At 42.0% G+C, this 12,154-nt stretch overlaps 1 non-coding gene across 1 annotated transcript; it reads right to left on the reverse strand.

Moving 5' to 3' along the window:
- Positions 1 to 3,082: 3,082 nt before the first annotated feature.
- trnae-uuc lies at positions 3,083 to 3,154 on the reverse strand. The gene has a single exon. It is a non-coding gene; the product is annotated as a tRNA-Glu (tRNA).
- Between the last annotated feature and the right edge of the window lie 9,000 nt (positions 3,155 to 12,154).

Consider the following 12,154-nt stretch of genomic DNA (forward strand, 5'->3'; position numbering starts at 1 on the left):
GCCCAGAGTCTTCCCAATAGGAGAAATGGCACCAGTAGAAAACAATATCTCTTGTTACTGACAACCTAAACTGCATAGCTTTGAATTTTTATTGATGGAAAAACCTCCATCCCTTCCAATTTAGCAGACATCTTTGACAACAGACAACTACAGGAAAATAGGGACAACAATACCAACCCACTGACAGAGGCAATTGTTGTCATGGACACTGTTAAATATAGATCTCAAGTCCCAACACTGTGGGAGAACAAACGTTTCCACCAGCCTTTGAGAACAGCCTCAACACCTTTGATTATGGCCAAGGCGTCATGTGACTTTGGATTTCGCTGTGAAAAGCTCATTGTCCTCCAGAGAAGGAGGGTACAGATCTAAATGCAGTCATAATCCTGGCGAAAGCGGGTCGGGTAGAGTGTCTTACTCGGTGCGTTCATTTCTTCTTGCAGCTTCTTGAATTCTCTCTGCTCATATCTTGCTGATGCACATACATTCTGCATTATATCTTATATGCTTAGCCACAGCATTTTCTTGCTGTGCCTGATGATACTGGTATGGATGCTTATATACCCTATATGGACAGCAGAGAGGCAGTGACATCCCAAAAGAGTTCCGCAGATGCATCTCATTTGATTCTGAATATATTCAGAACTTCATAACAAAAAACTACAAAGTATAGGACTTGGGGAGAAAATATATCATGAGTGATTCTGACCCATTTTGTACTCACCTGTCCCTGTGCTAAAGATTAATTGAGGATGTATTTTTGGCACACGTTTAACCACTGCATCATTCAGACAAATGAGCGTGCAAAATACTAATGGTAGGCAAACTTTCAAAACATGCATTAGCTTGACTTACAAATCAATAGAGGTGAAGGAAAAAGGGACACCATTCCCTCTCCAAACCTATGGATTGAGGCTCATTACTGAACTCAAAAATCCAATGTCCTAGATGTAAGATACACAATATATCAGTGGTATACTAGGTCAGCTAGGTCAGCTAGTGGTAAACTGGGTCAGCTGCTACAAGTCTACAAAATAATGTAAATAAATCTATTTGCTTGTTAAAGAAATTGGTTCAATCAAATTTGAAGACAAAGGGTGTGATGATCCTGCACCTGCTCAAGTCCTTGCCAGTTCAGGGGCATCTCAGAGTTGTTCTCAGGGGGCAAATCCTGCCAAAAATGAAAGCTGAGGACCTCAAGCACCATGTCATTAATCTTTTTTCTGAGTACAACTGACAGATTTGCGGGATTGCACCACCCCCTTGAAGAGATAATCAGCCTTCAGCCTCCGTGGAAGTTTTCTGAGAGTCAGAGATATCAAAGACACATTAGTGAAGTTGTTATGTCCTAAAACCACCTATGATTTTTACCCTTCAGATTCAATCTGGTAGTAGTAATAGAAGTGGACGTGGCTCATCGCTCAGATACCAACACAAAATTATTGTGTGTTCCGTCCACTGTGACAGACGACAGTGCTGCTGTTGTTCTACTGTTTTACAACAGTGTCAATGTACGTGTCACACTTGCTTTACGTTGCCTGTAGCGGTTTACGGCATGCAGCCTGATGGCCGCAGTCAGCTATTGTGAAGTAAAGAGAGCGGACGCATGTTAAGCCTAATGAGGCCTATGAGACAATCAATGTTATTATGGCATTTTGGATTTATCTAACTTGCACCAAATATTGTATGTTTCTGGACTGACATTTGTATTAGGGCAAATTTCTGCTGCAAATAAAAACAGCCCCCTGTTTTGAGATTCAAGCCGTGTTAGGAAACTTCGACAGGTAGTGGTGAAAAATGAGCTGCCAGCTTCAGTCTAATATGCCGGACACCGCTGTGGACTGAAATGACTTCCTATTGCAGAGGCAATAAATTTATCCTCTCCAAATACAAAGATAAAGCACGCCTGGACATGTCTCCATTTCTTTTTTTTTTTTGGTGAGGGGAATGTCACACTGGCCATTTGCTCTGACATAGCCACAGCGGGATGCCCTGCCATATCAGGACCTGAGCCGTGCACACTTAGGAATCCACCTGCATTTTAATCCGAGTTTCTGCCTACGGTGGCCTTATTAGGACATTCTGTGCTTTCACACACATGAAAGGAATTGTTTTGGATCAGTCTGGTGGTGTGAAGTCCAGACCAACAGAGAAACAGTTACTACTAGTAGTAGTAGTAATAATAATAATAATAATCAGTTATTTTCAACTCTTCACATTCAGCTTTTAAAGACTGTTTACAGTCAACACATTTTACACTGAAGACGTTACCTTGATTAAACCTTACACTTGCCTGATGATCCTCATGTTCCTCTGTACATAAACTGCCAGAATTTACTGCTCCATTGCATCTCGGGATGACATAGCTCTGGCTTGTGTGAGTGTGTCACAGCTAACCGCACAACACATGTTTGAGCACCAGTCGTGGGGGCTCTCACCATGATCAAAGAAGCACTGCTGCATGAATGTGCAGCACATGAACATCCGCACGCCAAAACATGGCAAATGCACCAAATCCTCTGAGTTTGGCACAGGAACGCTAACGCTAACACTGAGGAGATGCCAATACTAAGGTTAACACGAAGTCAATGTCAATACTAAAGCTAACACTGAGGCGAATGCATTATTAAGGCAAACACGAAGGCAATGTCAATAGCAAAGCTAACACTGAGGCAAACACTAAGGCAATGCCAATACTAAAGTTAACACTGAGGCGAATGCAGTACTAAGGCAAACACTGAGGCAATGCCATTATTAAGGTTAAAGCTAAGGCAATTGCAATACGAAGGCTAACACTGGTGTTATTGTGGTCACACCCTCTAGCAATGTGGGCACTTTCTGCCTGTAGAAACTGATCATGGATCAGAATTTTACACTTAATTGTTGGGGTTAGGATTTGGACATGGACAAGTTGATCTTAGATCTGTTGTCAAGGGCAGAGAGTAACTAAAACTAATTAAGTTTTCAGCAATAATTTTTTGTCACAAACTGTTTGAGATTCCACAACCCATGTGCGTATAAGAGCAACAATTAAGCAGACCAGGTCATGGGGAAACATCCCAGTTGTCGCCATAAAACTCTCTTCCCATACCGGGAGTCGAACCCGGGCCGCCTGGGTGAAAACCAGGAATCCTAACCGCTAGACCATATGGGAGGTGGCAGCACATCATACTTTTAGCTTATTATATCAGTTCTGTTCCATTTGGGAGTTCTGGATGTAAATATTGTACATATTGTGTTTTGGATCCAACAGGGGATTGTTATTTGTATTCACCTGCATGTTTCTTTGAACACCAATGCCTTAGGGATCCAGAACAAAGCTGTGGGTTTGAGTTTGCTGTTTGTGGCCTTTGGTAAACAGCATGCGTCTAAATTTACTATAAGCCAGACTGGTGGTTTGCCAGTGTGATTATCATACCGCTGTGAAAAGCCAAGAGACTGCACAAGTGGTTGAGGACTTTTCTTTTTTTTAAGGTCACACATTCTCAGATTTTGCGTCCAGGGCCTTTGATTTAAAAAGTTTTGCACAGACTCATAACCATCAGTGCCCTCTAATATCATCACATTTCAGACAAATCATTTAAAGCACTCCAAATGAATGCTTTTTTGTCTGTAGTTTTAAGTTTTTTTGCAATCCTGGCAAGCAGGAAGTTGGTTACAGGAGGTGTTTCGACTCCTACACAGCGTCTTCATAAAGGACGACACAGTGAAGCAGATCCAGCTCCCATCCCACGCCCAGAGAGCGCTGGGAGAAGGACCGTCACTGCCATGAAAGGAGCCATCCGTGCTGCCGGGAGTCGCACGCCTCCCGCCTCAGGGTTAGCGTGAGGGTCCAGCTCTTTTTCAGCCCTCTCATTACATTACATTACTGTATTATCCAGAGCGACTTACAAAGGTTACAATTTCCTCCATTTATACAGCTAGATATTCTGGGTTAAGGCCATTCTGGGTTAAGTACTTTGCCCAAGGGAACAGCAGCACCATCCCGGTGGGGAATCAAACCAGCTACCCTCTCAGTTACGAGCCCTGCTCCTTACCACTACAACACATTGCTGCCCTCTCCACACAAGCTGGGCTGCCCGACCCACAGTGCTTACTTCTGACTGTGATGCTTAGCTGCAGTGATGGAAGAGTGAGGTTTCGCCAGCCCCAGCGCAGGTGGAGCTGTCACGCGTTATCAGCAACTTGCTGCTCGCAACCCCTCTGCTGTCTGAGAGGAGGCTGAATCATTTTTGCTCACGCTCATTCTGAATGTGTAGGAAGATTATTATCGCTCTCTTTTTTTCTTTTTGCTCAAAAGCAGATTTTATTTAGGTAAGACATTTCTCCTATCTTTCCCCCCCTGTAGCAATGCCCAGTGAGAGAAGGATTTGCCAGCTCTTTTTGAGCAGCTGGTTGAAATCGCTAAACCAAATGAGACTGAAGAGTGCTGTACTGCATATGACTACAGCATGCAATATTTAGCTTTGTTTGCAGTACTCTTGGCAGAGGGGGTCTGTGAGTAAAAGTCACTTCTTCTTCCTCTTGGTGAGTCTACGTTTCACAGTAGAAACCCCTTCAACGTTGGCAGAGATGACTGTGAGTGCAGGTCTTAGAAAAGGTCTGCGCTTATGTCGCTTGCGTTTCTGGGCATGACGTTGTTGGTCTACGATGCTCTTGTAGTTGCTGTTGTTAACCATGGTGGTGGTAGGATTGGTTGGTTATCCAGAGCTGTGTGAACAGATGCTCGGATGCTCCTACCGTGGCCCCCATAAAAAGAGGAAGTAAAAAAAAAGAGAGTAAAAGTCACTAGTCTATGGTCAGTTTATGTTTAGTCAATGAATAAAACCGCAAAATGAAATAGGAGAGCCAATGTGTTTTGGTGCCCTGGCTGAGCTATCAGGCTGACATTTCAAAGGCAGCAAAGATGGTTTAGTAATGAAATAAAATTCCATGGAAGTCATTTGGATGGACAATGGATTTCAAGCATATTGAAAATCAGTCTTGGATGGGTCATTGATTTGATGTGTTTCATATGTCAATTTTCAAAAACACTTTTTCCTGAAAGCTCATCTTAAGTTCCAATTAGATATACAGGTTGAATTAAGTTTTTAAAGACACGTTCTTTTTCAGAGCAAAAACAATTTTCTGAGAGAAACAGTAGCTGATTGCTATAGTGGAGACTGATGATTCAGGAGAGGACTGCAAGACACCACACCTTTTGAAATCCTGTCCAGCTGAAAACATGTGCTCTGTCAAAGAAAAATATGTCCCTAGTCATCCTCCTGTCTCATTAATTTCTGAATGCAGTGAAAGGGATTTCAGATGAACCATGAGAGGATCGGTCAGTCACCAGCTGTCCTGGAACTGGGAGATCTCTTCAGGGGTGACTGGAGTTTAACATCCACAGGACGACCTCAGCTTTCACGGTCAAACTCATATTCAAATGCATTTTCAAACTGTACAGCCTTTACGAATGACAGCAGGTCATTTCGCCTGACTGGGTTCATCAGTCCATAGTCTGAAGTATTGTGTCATGTCTAGTCTTGAACACTGTCAGAGTCTCTGCTTCCACCAAAACCATAGTTAACAATCCCATACATACAGTATATAACTGAGTAGAGCTGGAACTGGAACTAAGTGTCAAAAAAAACAGATGGTGATAGTGTGTGGAAATTTACCTTTTCACTAATATATACCTCTGTCTTCTTGTCCTGTTGACAGAGCTCATCTTGAAATAGCTTCTAGAGTCCAAAAAATTCAAAAACCTTGACACCCCCGCTCACCCCCCCAAACGCCCCAACCACTATTTCCTTTTTCTGTAACTGGAGGGACAAAGTGTCATTGGTAGACACTGGTTCTGTAGCTGTACAGACCAATTTTTACATATGGCAACACTTTGCCACATATAAATGTCCTGGAATAGGGTTTACAGCTTGACCAAAGGAGGTCGTAAACCAGCAAAGTAATTCAAGAAGCCAATTATTGTATTGATCAGGCCTTTTAGTATTGATCATTTCAAGTTCTCAATACACCAGGACTGAGAATAAAAATGAACTCACTAATTGCTATGCCTCAAGCAATGTTTGATTTATTTAAACCCTATGTTTGATCTGCATTCCAACCATACCCTGCTTGAAACACTGAGCATTATACAGATTTAATAAATAATAGCGTGTGGGCAAGTGTTATTGTTCTTATTATCTCAGTTTTATCAGTGAGCTCAACGCATTACATTACATTACACAATACATAAACATTTTTCTAAACAAATTTCGTCAGATTTTTTATTTTAGATTTCACAAATTTTAGAGATGCTTTTACTGGAGAGCTGTTTATTCAGTGTTAGAAGTGGAGTTTTGGAATCAGAGAGAGCCGGCAACCACACATAGCTTGTGCTTTCCGTCTTCAAAGGAGCACAGAGATGGTTACGAGGGGTCAGAGGGCACGGACTGCTGTCCCACACCATCTGGCATCATCTAAAAGCTGAGAAGCTTGCCCCTCGTGGTCCAGAGAGGTGTGAAGAGCTGGAGTGGGAATTGGCAGGTGAAAAAAGGGATGCCTCTTGTTTCCTCATTTCCCCTGTCAGCCCACCTGCAGGAGCAGCCAGGGAGTAAAACCTCAAGCTTACAGTGTTTCTGTTTTCGCCCATCTTCTTCTCTTTCCACGGCAGAGAGCTGTAATTCCAACTCGTCGACCGTGGTCCTGTTCAAGAGGACGTGATCAGGTCTGCAAATGCACCCTGACCTACTCCACACCCCTCAGGTTTCTTCATTCACTTCCAGCTGGTCTCTAGGATGAAATGAAGTGGACCACAAGATACCCCTCAGCTCCAAGCAATCAAGGAGGTTCAGTGAATCTAAACACACCTTGGTCTGCCCTTTCATAGGCCGTAGCTAAGCTGAGTCTGTATTCACACTGGAATGCACGTGGCATTCGGCGGACGGGCTGGCGCCGGACGTGTTTGACAACCCGTCTCTAATCCGATTGTATGGAGCAGGAAGAGGGTAAAGTGAATTTCGCCCATCTCCCTCCACACCTCTGCACCCCTCTCCCGGCGGCAGATCCTTTCAGGTGGAATCCCCAAACGGCGTATCTTTAATTTATCACAATGGCTCTTCAGCTAGGATTAGCCTTTCCAATAAAAGTGGGTACTTAAAAAGTTTTCAGGGGTAATGGACGTGAAGCACATTAGAGGCCATCCTCTCAGGCTCATCACTCACATGTCTGCTCTAAATAGTGTTTACAGGAAGAACTCCTTCGTATGGCAATAATCCAATAAGCCATTTTCACAGTTTAATATTTCATCACACTTTTTATTTTAATGGATGACCTCTGTGTTTTAGATTTGAAATGGGCCTGATATGTTCTTTATTAAAATAATAGAATGGGCTAGTGGACTACGCATTCTCTGGACCTCCCACCTTTTCTAATCTTTTTTATCTTTTTAATCTTTTCTTTCTAAACTTTTTTCCTGGTCTAAATCAAATGCACAAATTGCATTATGGGGGGTTTCTGAGCAGGCACATAGTAAATGAGAGATTTCCTGAACATAGTGAATTATTGAATGGTTTAATAAATTGTGCAATAAAAATGACTAAACTCTAATAGCACAGTACATGGATGGAGTCCATTGGAATGAAATCAGCTAATACATTTTAAAACACTGAATGCAGAGACAGGAAGGAGGACATCAGGAACATTAAACATGTAGTGTGTGAAATGATCCATTCTGTGATGCAGACAGACAAGCAGGACACATGAAGGTGACACAGGCAAGCATGATGTGACCAGGTGAACATCATCACAGGCCTGTTTCATCCTGTGCCATCTCACAGATGACCCACTTCAGATGACAAACATCCGACAACAGAATGGGCATTTGCGTGTGTGTGTGTGTGTGTGTGTGTGTGTGTGTGTGTGTGTGTGTGTTTGTGGACCTCAAAGGTCTGGCTCTGACCAGCTTCCATAAATATGGAAATTTTATATCTGTAAATTACGTTCAGTGAATATATTTTGTGAGTATGTGACGACTGTTTCTTGTTAGCCAATGCTGCAATGGTGAATCAAGTAAGCCAAGCATTTGGCAGTCATAAAATAAGAAAAAAAATGTGATGATTCAAAATAAAATGATATATAAATAGAAATAATAATAATTTTAAAAAAAGAGCCAGAAAGAATCATGTTAAAGAAGCAATTTTTTTAGACTTGACAAAATAATCAAATGAATTTGCTTTCATGTAGGCATGAAGAAAGCAATGAAAGACTTCAAGGCCTTAAGAAGCCAACATCTATATCTACTCTGAACAAAATCTGCTCTGACTCTGAACAGCTCTATACTGAGAGAATGAAGTCACGCCAGTGGTAATCAGGTAGCAAGTATAATTGGGAATAATAAAGTGATTTTAAAAACAAAGGGAAAAACATGCCGTGCTTGGATGCTTTCCTGAAGGACCAAATATAGATTTACCCTGGGAACAGAGGCAGTTTCCATAGCAATTATCACACTAGCCTTTTTTTTCCTCCAGATGGAAAAAACACAAACACGATGAATACCAGTGTACGTCCATCGGAGAGGTGAGGTCTGCAGCTGTAGAGCAGCTGGATTTGTGTGTCCCAGCATAGGCTTTGCGTATCTAAAGGCAGACAGTGGCTTTGATTTCCATGCTGGTGTTTTTGCGTGAGCTAAGACAGCTTGCACATGTGAGCCATTGGAGGAATCAGCCTGCTGCAGGGAGTCTGAAAACTGTGCTGACAAGGAAAAACAGGTCAATTCTGACAAAACATCTGGCCAAAAAATGTATTGCTTACTGGCTGCCGTCCTGTCATGCCACCACGTCTCTGCTGACTAATGCAGTATTCTATGAGAACGACCGTCTGGTTTAGCCTCAGTGCCGTTTTATACTTTTTTTTGTTTCTGGTGAGACAATCGCCCACGTAGGCGATCGCTCACTGATTCAGTATTTAAATGGTTTAGGAAAAAAAGCTATGGGGCAGAGGGTAAACATTTCCCTTTCTCATCATCCCATCATCAGGACCCAGTGGAGTGATGAATACATTGATCAGGCTGAAAATTGACAAAGAACAGCGGGATCATTAATAAACAGACGTGTTTCACCCAGGTGGCATGACTGTACACTACTGCTGCTGACGAAGACGATGATGACAATGATGACGACGATTATGACAATGACGATGACGACCTAATCACCTTCCCAGTACTTATTTGTTTGCATTGTGGCCTTCTTACACAATACCAGCAATATGAATTATTTCTTTTGACCTCACACAACAGGATCCAGAGTCTATGGTATCAGGTTCTGTAACTGAACTGGTAAAGTTGTGCGGAGCTGGTTTTCCCTGTATCTGTTTATCAGGGCAAACGAGGGCATGCACTAATTGCCACTGGGAGGCTGCAGCTGCGGGATGCTTTAAATGAAAAAAAGAAAAGAAAAACAGCCGCTAATGACAACAGTATGGCGCTCGTGTTTTTTTTTTTTTTTTTTGTACAGCAGTGAAAAGCATTCTGGGGGATTAAAGAGAGCCACAGCAGGGAAGGGAATGGCCGTGGATGTTCCTGATGTGTATGATGATCACAGCGGAGTGGGGGGATTGGGGGGTTGCACTGTCTTTGTTTCCGATATGCATGATTATCCCAGTTTTGCTGCTGTGGGGTGCGAGTCTCAACAACCCCTAAACGATGCTGTGATTTGCACAAATTGGATCAACGGCACTGGAGTTCTGCATAATTGATCAGAGTATAAAGGCAGATGAAAAATAGATGTTATTTACTAACCAGCACTTCCGGCCTTAAATGGAGCAGTTTTGAGGATTTTAACATGCTTTACCCTTACAGAATGGTCGCCTTTGTAACCACAATCATAGCAGAAAAATCTAAACAAAAACAGAGTGTAAAATATTACATGTATAAGCATCATTGAAAGTTACAGTGACCTGGAGACCAGTCATGGCAGACATCTGTGCACTTGTATAAGAAGCCAGCTGAGAAGAATAATTAATAAGGTGCTGTGACTGACGGGACCAGCGCTTTGAGTATCAGGTATTTGAGTATTTTAAGTCTCCTCATTCTAACATGAAAGGGGGCATACCAGCCACTCTGGGATGGAGTTGTTGCTGCAGCAACTGCGCTCATTAAGCTGTAAGCTCACAGGGCAGCCTGTCTGGGGTCACTGCACGGGGCGATGCCCAAGAGTAGAGACAGGAGCGTGTGCGTCTTGAAGGCATTCACACTCAGGCCTCTTTGTTGGGGACTGCTAAGTGTTGCCAGTCAGGGCAGAGGAGAATGCCCCCCTCTGTGACTTTGCCATTGTGTTTCACCTCTCCTTAAAATGTTTATTCTCTCTAATTTATTTTATTAAACTGGGTAGAGTTGTTCATTTATTTTGATTGCATCAGTTTAGACTGAAGACAGTGGATAACCGTCCACTATTTCAGTCATGTGACTGGAAGGGGATGTTATAAGGTCTTGAAGTAAAGAGACATGTGACCCCATAACTACAATAAAACAAAGAAAAAAGGCCTTAGTACACAATCAAGGTAACACAATATACAAGCATACGTACACTGAATATCTTCCCATTGTGCCTGTAATTGCTTTAGATATTAACCCATTAGGAATTATGAATTCCCAAATAAAATGCATGTGTTTTGATATATCACAACACAGTATGTACTGCTAACTTCATTTTTGTATTATGTTTGTGTATATTACCACACATTGTTGAATTTTCCTAGTGGTACTATAACTAAGCAGCAGTGAAGCAGAAATAATAACTCATAATTTTACCCAGAACGAGCCCCCAGGTAGACTGGAACAGTAATAATGGATAAAGCCCCCGCACAGCATTCTTTTCAATTTGCCAGTTGTGTTTTTTAAAGATAATCATTAGTTGTCTTGAGAGCTTAACATGGTATTTCAGTCCTCTGCTCTCAGGTGATGGAGTTTTACTGATGGAAATGTGGGGGTGGAAACGTAATGTTACTCTCTATATTGAGATTGACACAGCAAAACGAGCTCCTCTTCCTTCCCGTAGCAGCACATCAGGTCATCAGAGCTGACACGGGCCCCCCGAGAGGAGGGGTGACATGTGTCACAGAGAGAAAAGAGATGCAGAAGAAAACACATCCACTGCGAAATAATAACCATTTGTTATTATTTCATGGGGCGGCTGGTGGCAGATTTTATACTGAGGAGTGAAAAAGGATGGACAACGTTTTGTACACTGTCCATTAGGGGTGTGTTGGAGAGACTCCCAGGCCACTTAATTCTGCTGTCTGGCTGGTAGCAAAAGGTCGCAACCATCACAGAGAAGGCGTGGTGTGAAAAGCTAACATTTAGCTCTCTCGTGGGCAGGGTGGGCTTGCTGCAAATGCATCAAATATACCCCATAGAAAAAAATATGACAAAAGCCCCTCTCTCTCTCCCTCTTTCTCTCACACCCCTCCCACACACACAAATACACACCCACCCACACACACACACACAAACATACTCAAATATAAAAACACCTCAAAAACACATACAAATCCATACTCATGTGAATATGTATACATACACATGAAATTACTTTGTAGAAAGAAGAAAATCTGACAGATCATATGCACACTCTCTCTCTCTCGCGCACACACATGCACACACACTCACATAAATATGCTTAAACATAAAAACACCCACACAAACACATAGAAACGGGCACTCGTTCACGAACACATAGACATCAAATTACTTCATAAAGGAAAATCTGACAGCAGCAATATGACATGCATACACATATGCATATCATCACAATTTTCAATAAATTTTTAATGGTTTGATTTTTGAATATAATTGACAATGACAGTGACATTGCATTGATCTAGACTTCATATTTACAGAAATGCGTAAGGTAGAGTTTAAGACTTTCTGGGCTGGATTTCCTGTACTTCACCAATACAACAATGTCTGTCCCATCTTCTGATGTACAGCCAGCAGGTATATTTTATGCTTGCCCAAGCAAAACACTGTCAGTATGCCCCACATACACTGTTTCATTTGAGAATTTATTTGAGGTTTTGGTAATACATTCTGCGTATAAATACTTAACAAAACATTAATAAATTCATAATACAAAACTCAACATACGTTGTTTATGTCATACTTATTTTTGGTGACGTA

Source organism: Megalops cyprinoides, chromosome 4 (genome assembly GCF_013368585.1).
Source record: "Megalops cyprinoides isolate fMegCyp1 chromosome 4, fMegCyp1.pri, whole genome shotgun sequence".
NCBI lineage: Eukaryota > Metazoa > Chordata > Actinopteri > Elopiformes > Megalopidae > Megalops > Megalops cyprinoides.